This window comes from Primulina tabacum, chromosome 16 (assembly GCF_025594145.1).
Source record: "Primulina tabacum isolate GXHZ01 chromosome 16, ASM2559414v2, whole genome shotgun sequence".
Lineage (NCBI taxonomy): Eukaryota > Viridiplantae > Streptophyta > Magnoliopsida > Lamiales > Gesneriaceae > Primulina > Primulina tabacum.
The window spans coordinates 729,277-742,942 of record NC_134565.1 but is presented as its reverse complement, the minus strand read 5'-3'; positions in this window follow the sequence as shown (position 1 = coordinate 742,942).

Genomic DNA, 13,666 nt, shown 5'->3' with positions numbered 1-13,666 from the left:
TATTAAATATATATATATTACATATTATTTATATAATGTTTCATTTATTTTTATCGAAGTTGCTGTTTAAATTAAAAAATCAAGAAAATAATTTTAAAAAATATTATACACCAACAATAAAAATTGACCTACTTGTTAGTTTAAAAGATGTGAAAATCCTAGTTTGACAATAATTTTTAGAAAATAACTTTATTTTAAAATTATTAATATTTTTTTTTTGAGAAAAAATCAGATATTATGCATTAATTAAATCAACAGTAGCTACATCCATCAACCACGATGGGTAAAAATCCTCCATCCAACGTGAACGAGAAGGATGAGATAAAGCAAAATGCGCTAAATGGTTCGCTAACTTGTTTGCATTTCTACTAACATGATTTAACTTTTTAAATCTACCAGAAGTTGAGATATCCAATATGTTCAAGACTATCAGTCCTTGATGGTTGCGAGCCTCAGACTTCGACGTCACCTCTTTAACAGCATTACAGGAGTCCGAGAAGACCCAAACATCAGAAAAGTTACCTCTCACAGCAAGCATCAAACCAAAATGAATAGCCGAGAGCTCTGCCTCCAACACTGATCCTGGTTTACATATGCCTATGGCTGAGGCAGCAAAAATAATTCCAAAATGATTTCGAATCATAGCACCCCACTATATTTACCAACAGTATCATTAAACCCTGCATCGACATCAAGTCGCCACTACCCCAACGGAGGAGGCACCTACCTCATATCCTTGCTACTCTGCACCTCCCCTGAAGCTAAATTCCAAGCACATCTAGCTGTTCTAAATTGCTCAAGATATGACATTACCCACTCAACTTTAATACATTTGTTGGGAATATGGCTATTATGTTTTAAAATACAAATCTCTTTCCAAATTGCCCAAGCAAGCATTGCAAACAATTCAAATTCAGTAGGTGAAATTTGATCCATTAGGCACAACCCACATGATATAAAAGACAGCACACCGCATTTCTTTAGATATGACCAAAAAAGCGTACCTTTCCAGATATGCCTTACAAGGGGGCAAAGATTAGACAATGGCTTGTTGAAGCATTCGAAGAGCTGCGATAAAAACAGCATCCATTGGCATGTATATGTCGTCTAAACAAGTTCAGTTAAGTTGGAATTAACTCATTGCTCGCACGCCAAAAAAATATTCGAACTTTTTGTGGGATGTTTAGTTGCCAAATCTTTTTCCACCACTTTTCCAACGAGAATCCAATAGAGATTCATGTGGATCAAAGCATCCAATTTGAGCCCGATAGCCCGATTTAACTGTGTACTTGCCTTTCTTTCCCCACTTCCAGAATCTATCATCTTCAGTGTGCTGATTTCTCAGAGGTATATCAAGAATACATTCTGCTTCGAACGAAGAAAATCTGGAGCGTACCTCAACTTCATTCCACGTTCTGTCACATGAAATAAGTTCTTGAACCTTACTCAAACCACTTGAGCCTGTCCTCGAGCTTTTCCTAGAAAAGAGACTAGGAATCCAGCAATCAGTAAGTGCATTGATGTGAGATCCATTCCCCACTCTCCACATTAATCCTTTTTGAATAAGATCTCAACTCCAAAAGATCGATCGCCATATGTAGGATGGATTCGATCCTAAAGTAGCATCCATAATGTCACAATCTTTAAAATATCGAGATTTGAGCGTTTGTGCCATAAGCGAGGAAGGCTCCGTAATAATTTCCATACCTGTTTAGCAAGAAGAGCACGATTAAATTCAGAGAGATTATGAAACCCCATACCTCCATATTGCTTCGGCCTACATAATTTCCTCCAGCTAGCCCAATGCATTCCCTCTCCATCGGTTTTTTTATTCCACAAGAATTTAGCGCACAACTGCTCCAGTTCATGGCATAATGAAATCGGTAGCTTAAAGCAGGACATTGCATAAGAGGGTATGCCTTGCAAGATTGATTTAATCAAAGTTTCTTTTCCTCCAGCAGAGAAAAACCGTGATGCCCAGCCATTGATCTTCTTGATAAGTCTTTCACGAAGATTAGATAATTGAATGCGCTTACTACGAAGAGAGAACGTAGGAAGGCCCAAATAAATTTCATGGCCTTGAACCACCGGTATAGAGAAGATAGTCTGGATTGCATTTATAGTATCCGAAGAAACACTCGACTGAAGGTGAGGGCCGATTTATCATAATTTACTATTTGGCCAGAAGCTCTTTCAAAAAAACTCTCAAACATCTCTGAAGCTGTATGCACTCTGTTTCCATAGCACGAAAGAAGATTAAGCTATCATCTGCAAACAGTAAGTGAGAGATTTCTTGAAAATTATGGGCAATTTTAACTCCTTGAAACAGTTTCTTTCGCACCGCACGAGATACTATGGCCGAAAGTCCTGGAGCACATAAAGCAAATAGATATGGAGATAAAGGATACCTTGACAAATACCACGCTTTGGGATCAGCTTACCATAATTATTGTGATTAACACAGAATGAATAAGAGACAGTAGATATACATTTTAAGATCAGCCTTACAAAACTCGCAGCGAAGCCTAACTTCAGCATGATGGCTTCCAAGTATCTCCATTCTACACGATCATACGCTTTGCTCATGTCTAACTTCAAAGCTCCAAATCCCTTCTTGGCTTTCCTGTTATTGCGAATCCAATGCATACATTCTAATCCAATAATAACATTATCAGTAATTAAACGACCCGGGACAAATGCACTTTGGAATTGATCAATAGCTATGGATAAGATTGGCGTTAATCTGTTTGTGATTGTACGAGAAACAATTTTGTAGCATGTGTTGCACAGACTAATGTGACGAAAGTCCTTCGGTATTGATGTATCCAGCACTTTAGGGATGAGAACAATGACAGTTGAGTTCCAAGATGATAAATCACTGTTTTCATTCAAAATGTTGAGAATAGCCTCTGTAACTTCATCACCCACAATATCCCAATTTTTCTGAAAAAAAAGAGCAGTAAAACCATCATTCACCGGGGCTTTAGAAAAATGCATGTCAAACAAAGCTTTCTTGACTTCCATGGCAGTGTATGGAACACAAAGAGTACTATTCATATTATTATCCACAATCGGCTCAATATTAATAATTGCTTCCTCAATATCATGATTCGTTGGATTAGAAGAGGTGAAAATGTTAGCATAGTATTTCAAGAAAATTTCTACGATGTCTTCATTTTTCGAGCACCAATTCCCACATTCATAAAAAAATCCCATTGATATGATTGATTCTTTTCCTTTCAGATGCATAAGAGTGAAAAAACTTAGTGTTGCCATCTCCCTGAGCCAACCAATTTGTCCTAGCCCTTTGTTTCCAGTGCATGTCCTCTTGACATGTCAGCTTCTCGATATTATCTTCTAATTCAGCTATTCTGCCCGCCTTATCTACAGAATTATCAGGAGTAAGTAAACTGGCCAGCACTTTGCGCAACGATTCGATCTGTCTTGGTAAGTGAGAGAATCTGGATCCAGCCCATTTTTGAAGAAACTCGCTGAACATAGTTAATTTCTTCGCTAAATCAACCTGGTTGTTACTTGGTAACCATTGCTGCATAATCTCCTTAAAATCCTTTTCTAGCATCCATTTGTACTCAAACATAAATCTTTTCGGTCCTTTCTTGAAGATTGTTTCACACCCCGGCTTCATAGAGATTGAGATAAGTCGGTGGTCCGACCTAAAGAATTCCAGGTGGTGCACTTCAACCATTGGAAAAATATTGTGCCATTCAAGATTGCAAAAGAATATTTCTAGTCTCTCAAAGATAATCTCTGCATTGAACCTTCGGTTACACCAAGTGTTGCGTGTTTTCTTGATTGCTCGCAAGCGCACGACGTCAAATTATAGTAAAATGTATTTTTGAGTGCAAGTGTCGATCCCACGAGGAATGTGTATTATTACTTGTGATTAAAATAGTCTCGACTTTATTTAGAATAATCAATTAAAAGATTTGTTTGCAAAAATAACTAAATTGAAAATGGATTTAAATGTAACACCAATTTATAGCAATTAACAATGCAACTAGAGGTCCGATTTCACGCAACTGTCCACCATGTGTAATTTCTTGTAGCTATATTATAAAAATCATTCTTATTCATTAGCCAAAAATTTTATAATTATCTACTCCCTCTCCCGAGTGTTAAGTAGACTGTAATTATCTAAAAATGGATTGCAACGTTCCCATCAACAATCTACAAATAAATAACACATCAAGCACTAGATTCTCTATGGGCTTCAATAGCATTATAGACCCTCCTGAACTCTATAAATACCATTGATGTATTTTTCTCATTTCTTGTTTATAATTTCCTCTTCCGAGTGATAAATTATAAACATAAAATCATTCAAATTATGGCCAACAAATTGAAAGCATTAAGAGTAGAACAATACAAATTAACAATATGAATAACTTAAATAGCTTAGTTCATAGCTTCTAACACATGGTTTCTAGTTTTGTTCCATCTTTCATCTAGAAATAAAAATTAGTTCATAATAACACAAGCAAAACAACAAAACATGGTTTTAAAACAAGACATATCAACTGAAAAATAAAAGAAAGAAGAACTAAGAACAAGAGTTTGAAGTGCTGATTCCGTCCCCGGAGTTGTGCAAAAGGTTTCCCAAGAACTTGATGAACTTGGATCTTCAATCCTGTAGCAGCAGCCTCTTCCTTGGCTCCCAATACCCAAGATGGTAAGTAAATGATGTTTTTTTATAGTCCCAGACAAGCCTCAATTCGCAGCACATCAAAATCTTGGACTTCCATGCGCAGCACACCAAAATACAGATTTTCCGGATTCTGTCTTGCAAGGAGCGCGGGTGCGGTCAAGAGGACACCGCGGGTGCGGTGTAAAGATGAACGTGGGTGCGATATAGCCTCTGTATTTTTTTTTATCTTTTGTACTTTCTAATTCAACACTTTAATACTCCACTCTCATTCTAAGCTTCCAAACTACAACAACAAAAACAACAACAAATCACATAAAACCTGCTCAAGAATCATAAAATTCCAAGTTAAAAACAAGTAATAAAAGTGCAATAAATTGCACTTATCAAAATCCCTCAAACTTATGATTTTGCTAGTCCCGAGCAAAACAAAACAAAACAAAACAAACAAACAAGTCATGAAATACTTTAAAGAACTTGGCCTCAAGATAATTTAAGTAACTCTTCATGCATTCATTATTCAATATATGACAAGTCAAAACAATCCAATCAATTTTTCATTCGGATATAATCATGAAATCGGTTAATTTTCTAAACTTCTAATCTCTTCAACTCATGTTTCAAAACATTCTCAATTGATTTCAATTTTTACAAACACAATCAAGAGGTCTTTTTTGGTAAAAATTGGGTTCAAAGCAATATTCATTCAAGAAAGGAGTACCCAATAAATATTTGATGCAATGAGGTGCGTGTAAAGTTGATCAAGATTCGTACTCAATGTAAGTGTTTATCGATTGTCCATAGGCTTGATCCTCCCAATCCCTCTCCACTAGTATATTGGACAACTATGACTTGGTCAATAGGATTTGCAATGCTTGTAATATTAGGCCTTGGCTCATGGCTACAAATGAAGATTTGGAATTCAAATAAGGAAGTAAGTTGAATTTTTATCTCTTTTGCAAACTCCATTTTTTTTATCTCCATTTTTTTATTTATTTCATCTCTCTCTCTCTCTCTTTTCTTTTTTTTCTTTTCTTTTTTCCAACTTCTTCAATGAACTTTTCTTTTGTAGGAGAATTTCAATATTTTTTTTAATCCTTTGAATTCTTTGATAAGGTAGGAAATTAATGTTTAAGATATTCAACGGAGTGGTAAATGTGGGATATTTGAAAAGATATCGAATGAGGGTCTTTTACACATATTTACGTGTGTCATTCGAATTCATATAAGTTCAAAGAGGTGACAAATGATAAATTATTTTTATTTGGTGGCTTGAAAGGCTCAATGAATCAAAAAAATCATTTAAATCATTCCTAAATCATAAGTTGTCTGTATTTCGCCTCGAGTGTTGTTTGGATAGTTCTAGACAAAATCTCAATTCACCAACACAGAGTAGAATCTAATCATCGTGAAAAATAGTGTCTCAATACATCAACCAAATACATATATTCAAAAGAAAAGTGCTTGGCTTCCAAGAAATTTCAAGAACACAATTCTTTTCTCATATAGGCTCAAAAAGGCTTCAAATGAATATTTATGAACAATATAAATAGGCATAAATAAAATCAAAGATTGCCTCAATCATATATATGTTCGCAAAAATTTATTTCAATGTCAAATAAAAATCACAGAGTTGTTTAGAAATTATAAGTCTCAAACTTACCAAATCTCATGATTGTTCTCTAAATTTTTCCAATTGATTGATGAACATGAATGAAATACATGACCTTTCTTCTCAATACACAAATTTTGTTCATCATTGTCCATTTCAAAAATTTTCATGACTATGACACTACAAACACACAAGCAAATAACTCAAAAGTAAATAAAACACTCAAATAAAACTAAATGACACTATAAAAACACAAGCAAATATAAATAACATCTTCCCCAAACTTAAATATGTGCATCGCCCTCGATATAAATGATCGTGAAAGTTAGGGGATTACACATACCTCGGGCAATGACCGTCAGTGGTCATTGTCATCCTCATCATCTGCTTCTTCTTGTGGTGGGTGGTACTCCGGCGGATCATATGCGGGCGGCCATTGCGGAGGTTGTGGAAATGGATTACCAGATGTGGAAGCTGATGGAAATTGTTGAGCCAAGACAGACGTGAAATCCATCATATAATCCATGAATGTATCAGTCCTAAACCGAAACTCGTCCATGTCTTGGCGTTGTTGGCGCATCTCTTCTTCCAAATGAGTTAATCGATCTCGCACATTTCTTGGTTGCGGTTGTGTTTGTTGTTGTTGGGCCTGAGCATGGGCACGTCTTTCAGCAGCTCTTCTGTTGAATTCTCTCTGAGCTTCACGTGTATCTTGTTGATCATATGTCAGTGACCTATGTGGTTGAATTACCACAATGGCATTTTTTGGTTTCAACAATTCTTCATTTGCTGCCCAAGTTACTCCCGCATAATGGCATAGGTCTGTGATAAGAGAAGGGTGGAGGAGTCCACTAGGAGAGTTACCTTTTGCATAATCTAGCATTGAGTTCTGAAGCAATTGACCTAAATCAATCGTCTTTCCCGTTAAGATGAAAAATGTCAGGATTGCCCTCTCCTTGATGACGGTAGTAGTATGGTCAGTAGGCTTAATCCTAGCCGAAATGAAGGAATACCAATCTTTGGCAACATTTTTCAGATCAGATTTGGCTAGGCTAAAATGCACATTGTCTCTCATTCGCCACTCCGCTCCCTCAATGCAAATAGTCTGAAGAATATTATTATAATCAACTTCCTCGATTCGATATTCTTCATATTCATCATGCATGACTGGAGGGATACCATACATCATGTTGATGGTATGAGCATCAAAAGCTACCATCTTTCCTCGCACCAAAACTTTCAAGTGATCATGCTTAACCTTAAGGTTAGCATAAAATTCTCGTACCAACGAAATGACCGCATCCTATGGTGTCTTGCCAAACTCCTCTCAATGCCTAGCAGTAAGCATTAATCCGATCTCGGTTCGTGGGAAGCTCATGTCAAATCCCATCTCTTTCACAATGCTCTTGTTCGGAATTTTAGCATAATTTTCTTCCGCTTTCTCGTCCCAGAACTTGTGTGCATCATAATTCGCAGACAAGGATGCACCCTTTGATTATTTTTTTCTTGGAGGCATTTTGTCGAACACTTTCAAAGCACCAACTTCCCCTTCAATCCAATTCATTAAATTTGATGATTTTTCACTTCCCCAAACTTATTAATCACAATAACTACAACTCAATAATATACACACCAATCCAATCAACTTCAATCAACAATGTCAAGAATGCACTCCACTAAAATTTAATATTTCTTTCATAGCCAATAGCACCAATAATTTTGAATTTCAAAGCCAATGTAGTATGAATTTGCTCACCTTGAGTGTTGAAATTTGTCTTGGAAGAACAAAATCAAAGCTCCAATCAATCATTGGTGTACAAATTTCGAGTCCCCTTTTCACACCCTAGGTTTGGTGTTGAATTTGTGGAATGAAGATGGATATTGGATGAAATGAATTGAAGGTATGTATGTGTGGAGTGGGAAATGTGTTCTTGAGAGAATATTTCGAAGTGAAGGAGAATTGTTCTTCGGTTATGTCCAATGTTTGCCTGTTTCAGAATTTAAAACCATCGACCGCGGGTGAATTCTAGAACATACCGCGGGTGCGGTGTGGCTACTGGAATTTTTTTAATTTTCGACCTTCAGCGACCACGGGTGCGGTGCTTAGCTTACCGCGGGTGCGGTGTGAGTTCTGGAAAACTATCGCAGTTGCACTACAAAATAGGCCGCGGGTGCGCTGCAAAAACTAACGCGGGTGCGGTATGGTCTCTGTCAAACCAACACCGCTGCGCTCAATAACGGACTGCGGGTGCACTCTTTGAAATTGTTTTCTCCTCTAATTGTTAGTCTTGAAAAACACATCGTCAGCCCGACTGCCACCAGTCTACATCAAGTTGATCCGCCCAAAGGAATGTTGTCAAGATGCCGTACTTCAGTCCCATAATAATGCTTGATCTGTTGTCCATTTACTTTAAACGTTCTTCCGTCATTGCACTTTAGCTCAATGGCTCCATATGGTTGGACTGATTTTATTATAAATGGCCCCAACCATCTTGATTTTAGCTTACCACGAAATAATTTGAGGCGTGAATTGAACAACAGTACTTGTTGTCCGGGCTCGAAATTTCTATGCAAGATATGGTTGTCGAGCCACTTCTTGGTCTTCTCCTTGTAGATCTTTGCGTTCTCATAAGCCTCATTTCTGAACTCCTCCATCTCATTCAATTGCAACAGCCGCTGCTCACCAGATGCTTCCATGTCAAAGTTGAGCTTTTTCACGGCCCAAAAAGCTCTGTGTTCCAATTCCAGTGGTAAGTGACAGGCCTTACCAAAGACCAACCTATAAGGTGACATCCCAATAGGTGTCTTGTATGCCGTTCTGTACGCCCATAAGGCATCATCCAGCTTTAGTGCCCAATCCTTACGGTTTGTCTTCACCGTTTTCTCCAATATCTGCTTAATCTCCCGATTGGATACTTCGGCTTGTCCGTTTGCTTGTGGGTGGTATGCCAGGGTCACCTTATGCTTCACATCATATTTAGCCAAAAGTGAGTTAAAGATTTTGTTACAAAAATGTGTACCTTCATCACTAATTATGGCTCTTGGTGTCCCAAATCTTGTGAAGATGTTCCTGTGAACAAACTTAGCAACCACTCGAGCATCATTAGTATTGGTGGCAATTGATTCCACCCATTTTGACACATAATCCACAGCAAAAAAAATATAAGATTGACCAAAAGAAGATGAGAATGGTCTCATGAAGTCAATACCCCAAACATCAAAAAGTTCAACTTCATTTGTCAATGGGAACTCATGGCGTCTAGAAATATTGCCAACCCTTTGGCATCTGTCACATGACTTGGCTAAGGTATAACTATCTTTGAAAAAAGTAGGCCAATAAAAACCAAACTGTAATACCTTTGTTGCTGTTCTTGATGCTCCAAAGTGACCGCCATATGGTGAAGAGTGGCATTGTTCAAGAATAACTTTCGCTTCTTCCTCCGCTACGCATCTTCTAATTATCTTATCAGCACATCTCTTGAATACGTATGGATCATCCCATAGGTAAAACTTTGCATCGTGAAAGAACTTCTTATTTTGGTGATAACTCAAATCTGGAGGGAGAGTACCACAAGACAAGAAATTAGCTATATCAGCAAACCAACGGAGTATAGCATTTACCTCAAACAGCTGTTCATCTGGGAATGCTTCTTTTATGGTTCCTTCATCTATTTTATCTTCAAGTTCGAGCCGTGACAAGTGGTCAGCCACTTGATTTTCACACCCCTTCCGATCCTTCACTTCAAAATCAAACTCTTGGAGCAATAAAATCCACCTTATCAAGCGTGTTTTTGCATCCTTCTTGGCAAATAGGTATCGAATAGCTGCATGGTCAGTGAAAACAATTATCTTTGTGCCGACCAAGTAGGGTCTAAACTTGTCAAATGCAAACACTACTGCAAGCATCTCCTTTTCAGTAGTTGTGTAATTTTGCTGTGCAGCATCCATGGTTCGACTTGCATAGTAGATTGATCTAAAAATTTATCACGCCTTTGGCCCAACACCACACCTACTGCATAATCACTAGCATCGCACATCAACTCGAAAGGCTCCTTCCAATCTGGTACTATCATGATTGGTGCTGTCACCAATGTCTTCTTGATCTTCTCAAATGCCTGCAGACAATCATCATCAAAAATAAAAGTGGATTCTTTTTCAAGCAAATTACACAAAGGTTTAGTAATCTTAGAAAAATCTTTGATAAATCTACGATAAAACCCGACGTGTCCTAAGAAACTCCTTATCCCTTTGATGTTCTTCGGTGGTGGAAGCTTTTCAATTGCAACTACTTTGGCTCTGTCTACCTCTAATCCCTTTAAAGACACTTTATGTCCAAGAACAATACCCTCTTGGACCATAAAATGACACTTCTCCCAATTAAGAACTAAGTTCTTTTCTTGAGATCTCTGCAAAATGAGGGAAATGTTATGTAAACAGTGATCAAATGAAGAGCCAAATACCGAGAAATCATCCATGAAGACTTCCATGATGTCTTCCACCATGTCTGCAAATATGGCCATCATACATCTCTGAAAAGTAGCAGGTGCATTGCATAGCCCAAAAGGCATCCTCCTAAAAGCAAACGTTCCATAGGGGCACGTGAATGTTGTCTTCTCTTGATCCTCTGGTGCTATAGCAATCTGGTTATAACCTGAATAACCATCTAAAAAACAGTAGTGACAATAAACAGCAAGTCTATCAAACATTTGATCAATAAAAGGTAATGGAAAATGATCTTTACGTGTGGCAATGTTCAACTTCCTATAATCAATACATACTCGCCATCCAGTCACAGTACGAGTAGATATTAGTTCATCATTTTCATTCTTTACCACGGTCATTCCACCCTTTTTAGGCACTATTTGCACAGGAGACACCCAACTGCTGTCAGAAATAGCATATATAACTCCAGCATTTAACAATTTCAACACTTCATTTTTCACTACCTCTTTCATGGCTGGATTTAACCTTCTCTGATGATCCACATAAGGAGCGTATGATTCTTCCATTAAAATCCTATGCATGCATATGGTGGGACTAATTCCCTTGATATCAGAAATCGACCACCCAAATGAAGTTTTAAATTTCCTCAACACTCTCAACAATTTCTCTTTTTCATCTAAAGTAAAAGAGGAAGAGATAATTACAGGATATGTCGACTTCTCACCCAAGAAAGCATAGCAAAGATGGCTTGGAAATTCCTTCAAAACAGGGGATAAAGGTATTATCTCTGAACATTTTTTTTCTTTCAACTTCTCCTGTGCGGCTTCCTTCACCTTTGGCAACTCTTCAAGAGCTAAAAGTTGCTCTCTCAATTCCCAATCATCATCATCAACTCTACTGACAGTACTAGAAAGGCATCTTTCTAATGGATCTTCTACTGTATGACCTATACCAATCTCAGCAACACAAGAGTCAATTATATCAATACTTTTACAAGTACTCACCTCATCGTTACCTTTAATAGCCTCATAGATGTTGAATATCACAGCTTCCCCACCAACTCCCAAGGTGAGTTCTCCTTTGTGTACATCTATCAATGCTTTTCCAGTGGCTAAGAAGGGTAGCCCAAAAATCAATCGAGCATCTTGATCTTCCTCCATATCAAGTATTACAAAATCAGTAGGGAAGATAAACTTGTCAACTTTTACCAAAACATCTTCAACAATTCCACGAGGATAGGTGAGTGACTTATCTGCAAGTTGCAAAGTTATAGTGGTTGGTTTTACCTCCCCAAGCTCCAAGTCCCTATAAACAGAAAATGGCATAAGATTAATACTCGCTCCAAGATCACATAAAGCTTTATTAACTTGAGTACTACCAATAATACAAGGAATAGTAAAACTCTCTGGATCTTTAAGTTTTTGTGGTAACTTCTTTTGGAGAATGGCGCTGCACTCTTCGGTCAACTTCACTGTCTCGAACTCTTGCAACTTTCTCTTCTTTGACATCACATCTTTGATAAACTTTGCATATTTTGGCATTTGCTCTAAATCATCAGCAAATGGAATGTTGATGTGAATCTTCTTGAAAATCTCCAAAAATTTTGCTAATTGATCATCAATAATCTTCTTCCTAAATATCTGTGGGTATGGAAGAGTCGGTTTCAGTATAGGAATCCGTTCAACTTAAGTTTCAATCCGAGACTCCTCAATCTTGTTCTCCTTACCATTTTCACATTCATCTTCTTCAACTCTCTTCTCATTTTCCTCATTCTCTTAGGATTTTTTAACCTCAAGTTCTCTTCCACTTCTCAAAGTTACAGCTTTCCATTGCTCCTTTGGATTCACTTCAGTATTACTTGGGAATTGACCTCTATTTTGATCTCTCAATGCATTAGCCAACTGTCCAATTTGTGTCTCCAATGATTTCATTGTGGCACCCATATTTCCCATGTGAGTTTCCATGCCATCAATACGAGATTCAGTCCTAGCCATCCTTTTACTAGATTCAGCAACAAATGTCCCAACTAGATCCTCAAGTGAAAGCTTTCCTTCCCCCTTCAATGTATTGAACCCCGGTGGAGGATTCAACACATTCTTATTATTAGCATATGAAAAATTCTCATGATTTCTCAAATCAGGATGATAAGTGTTAGGGGGAGGGTTACCTCGATATCTTCCGTATCCACCAAAATTCCTATTGTTGATATAATGCACCTCATCAGGAATATGTGGTTCTTCAATAACAACCGATGCATTTTCAACCTCTTGTGTACTAGCTTTATTCATAGCTGCAATTTGAGTTGTTAAAGCTGAAACTTGTGCGGTCAGTGATGTAATAGGATATACGGCATAAATTCCAGCTGGTTTCTTTACTCCTGACCTCTCAGACGGCCACTGATAACTGTTAATGGTCATCTGTTCAAGCAAATCATATGCTTGATCAGGTGATTTGGCAAATATCGTGCCACCAGCTGCTGCATCCACAGTGCCTCTTGTTTGTCCATTCAAACCATTGTAAAACAATTCAATCTGTACCCAATCTTCAAAACCATGGTTTGGACACCTCCTCAACAACTCCTTATACCGTTCCCATGCCTCATATAATTGCTCAAAGTCAGTCTGCCTAAAAGTACTTATCTCAATCTTCAATTGTGCAAACTTCGCAGGTGGAAAATATTTAGCAAGGAACTTGGTTGCTAACTCCTGCCATGTAGTGATACTCCCCAAAGGAAGCGATTGGAGTCATCCTCTTGCTTGGTCCCTAAGAGAAAAAGGAAACAAGCGCAATCGAATTATATCATCAGGAACACCATTTATCTTTACCGTGTCAGTGATTTCAAGGAATGTTCTGAGATGTAGATGAGGATTTGTAGTAGCGGCTCCCCCAAATTGGTTCTGTTGAACCATGCTTATCAATGCGGGCTTGAGCTCAAATTTGTTTGCATT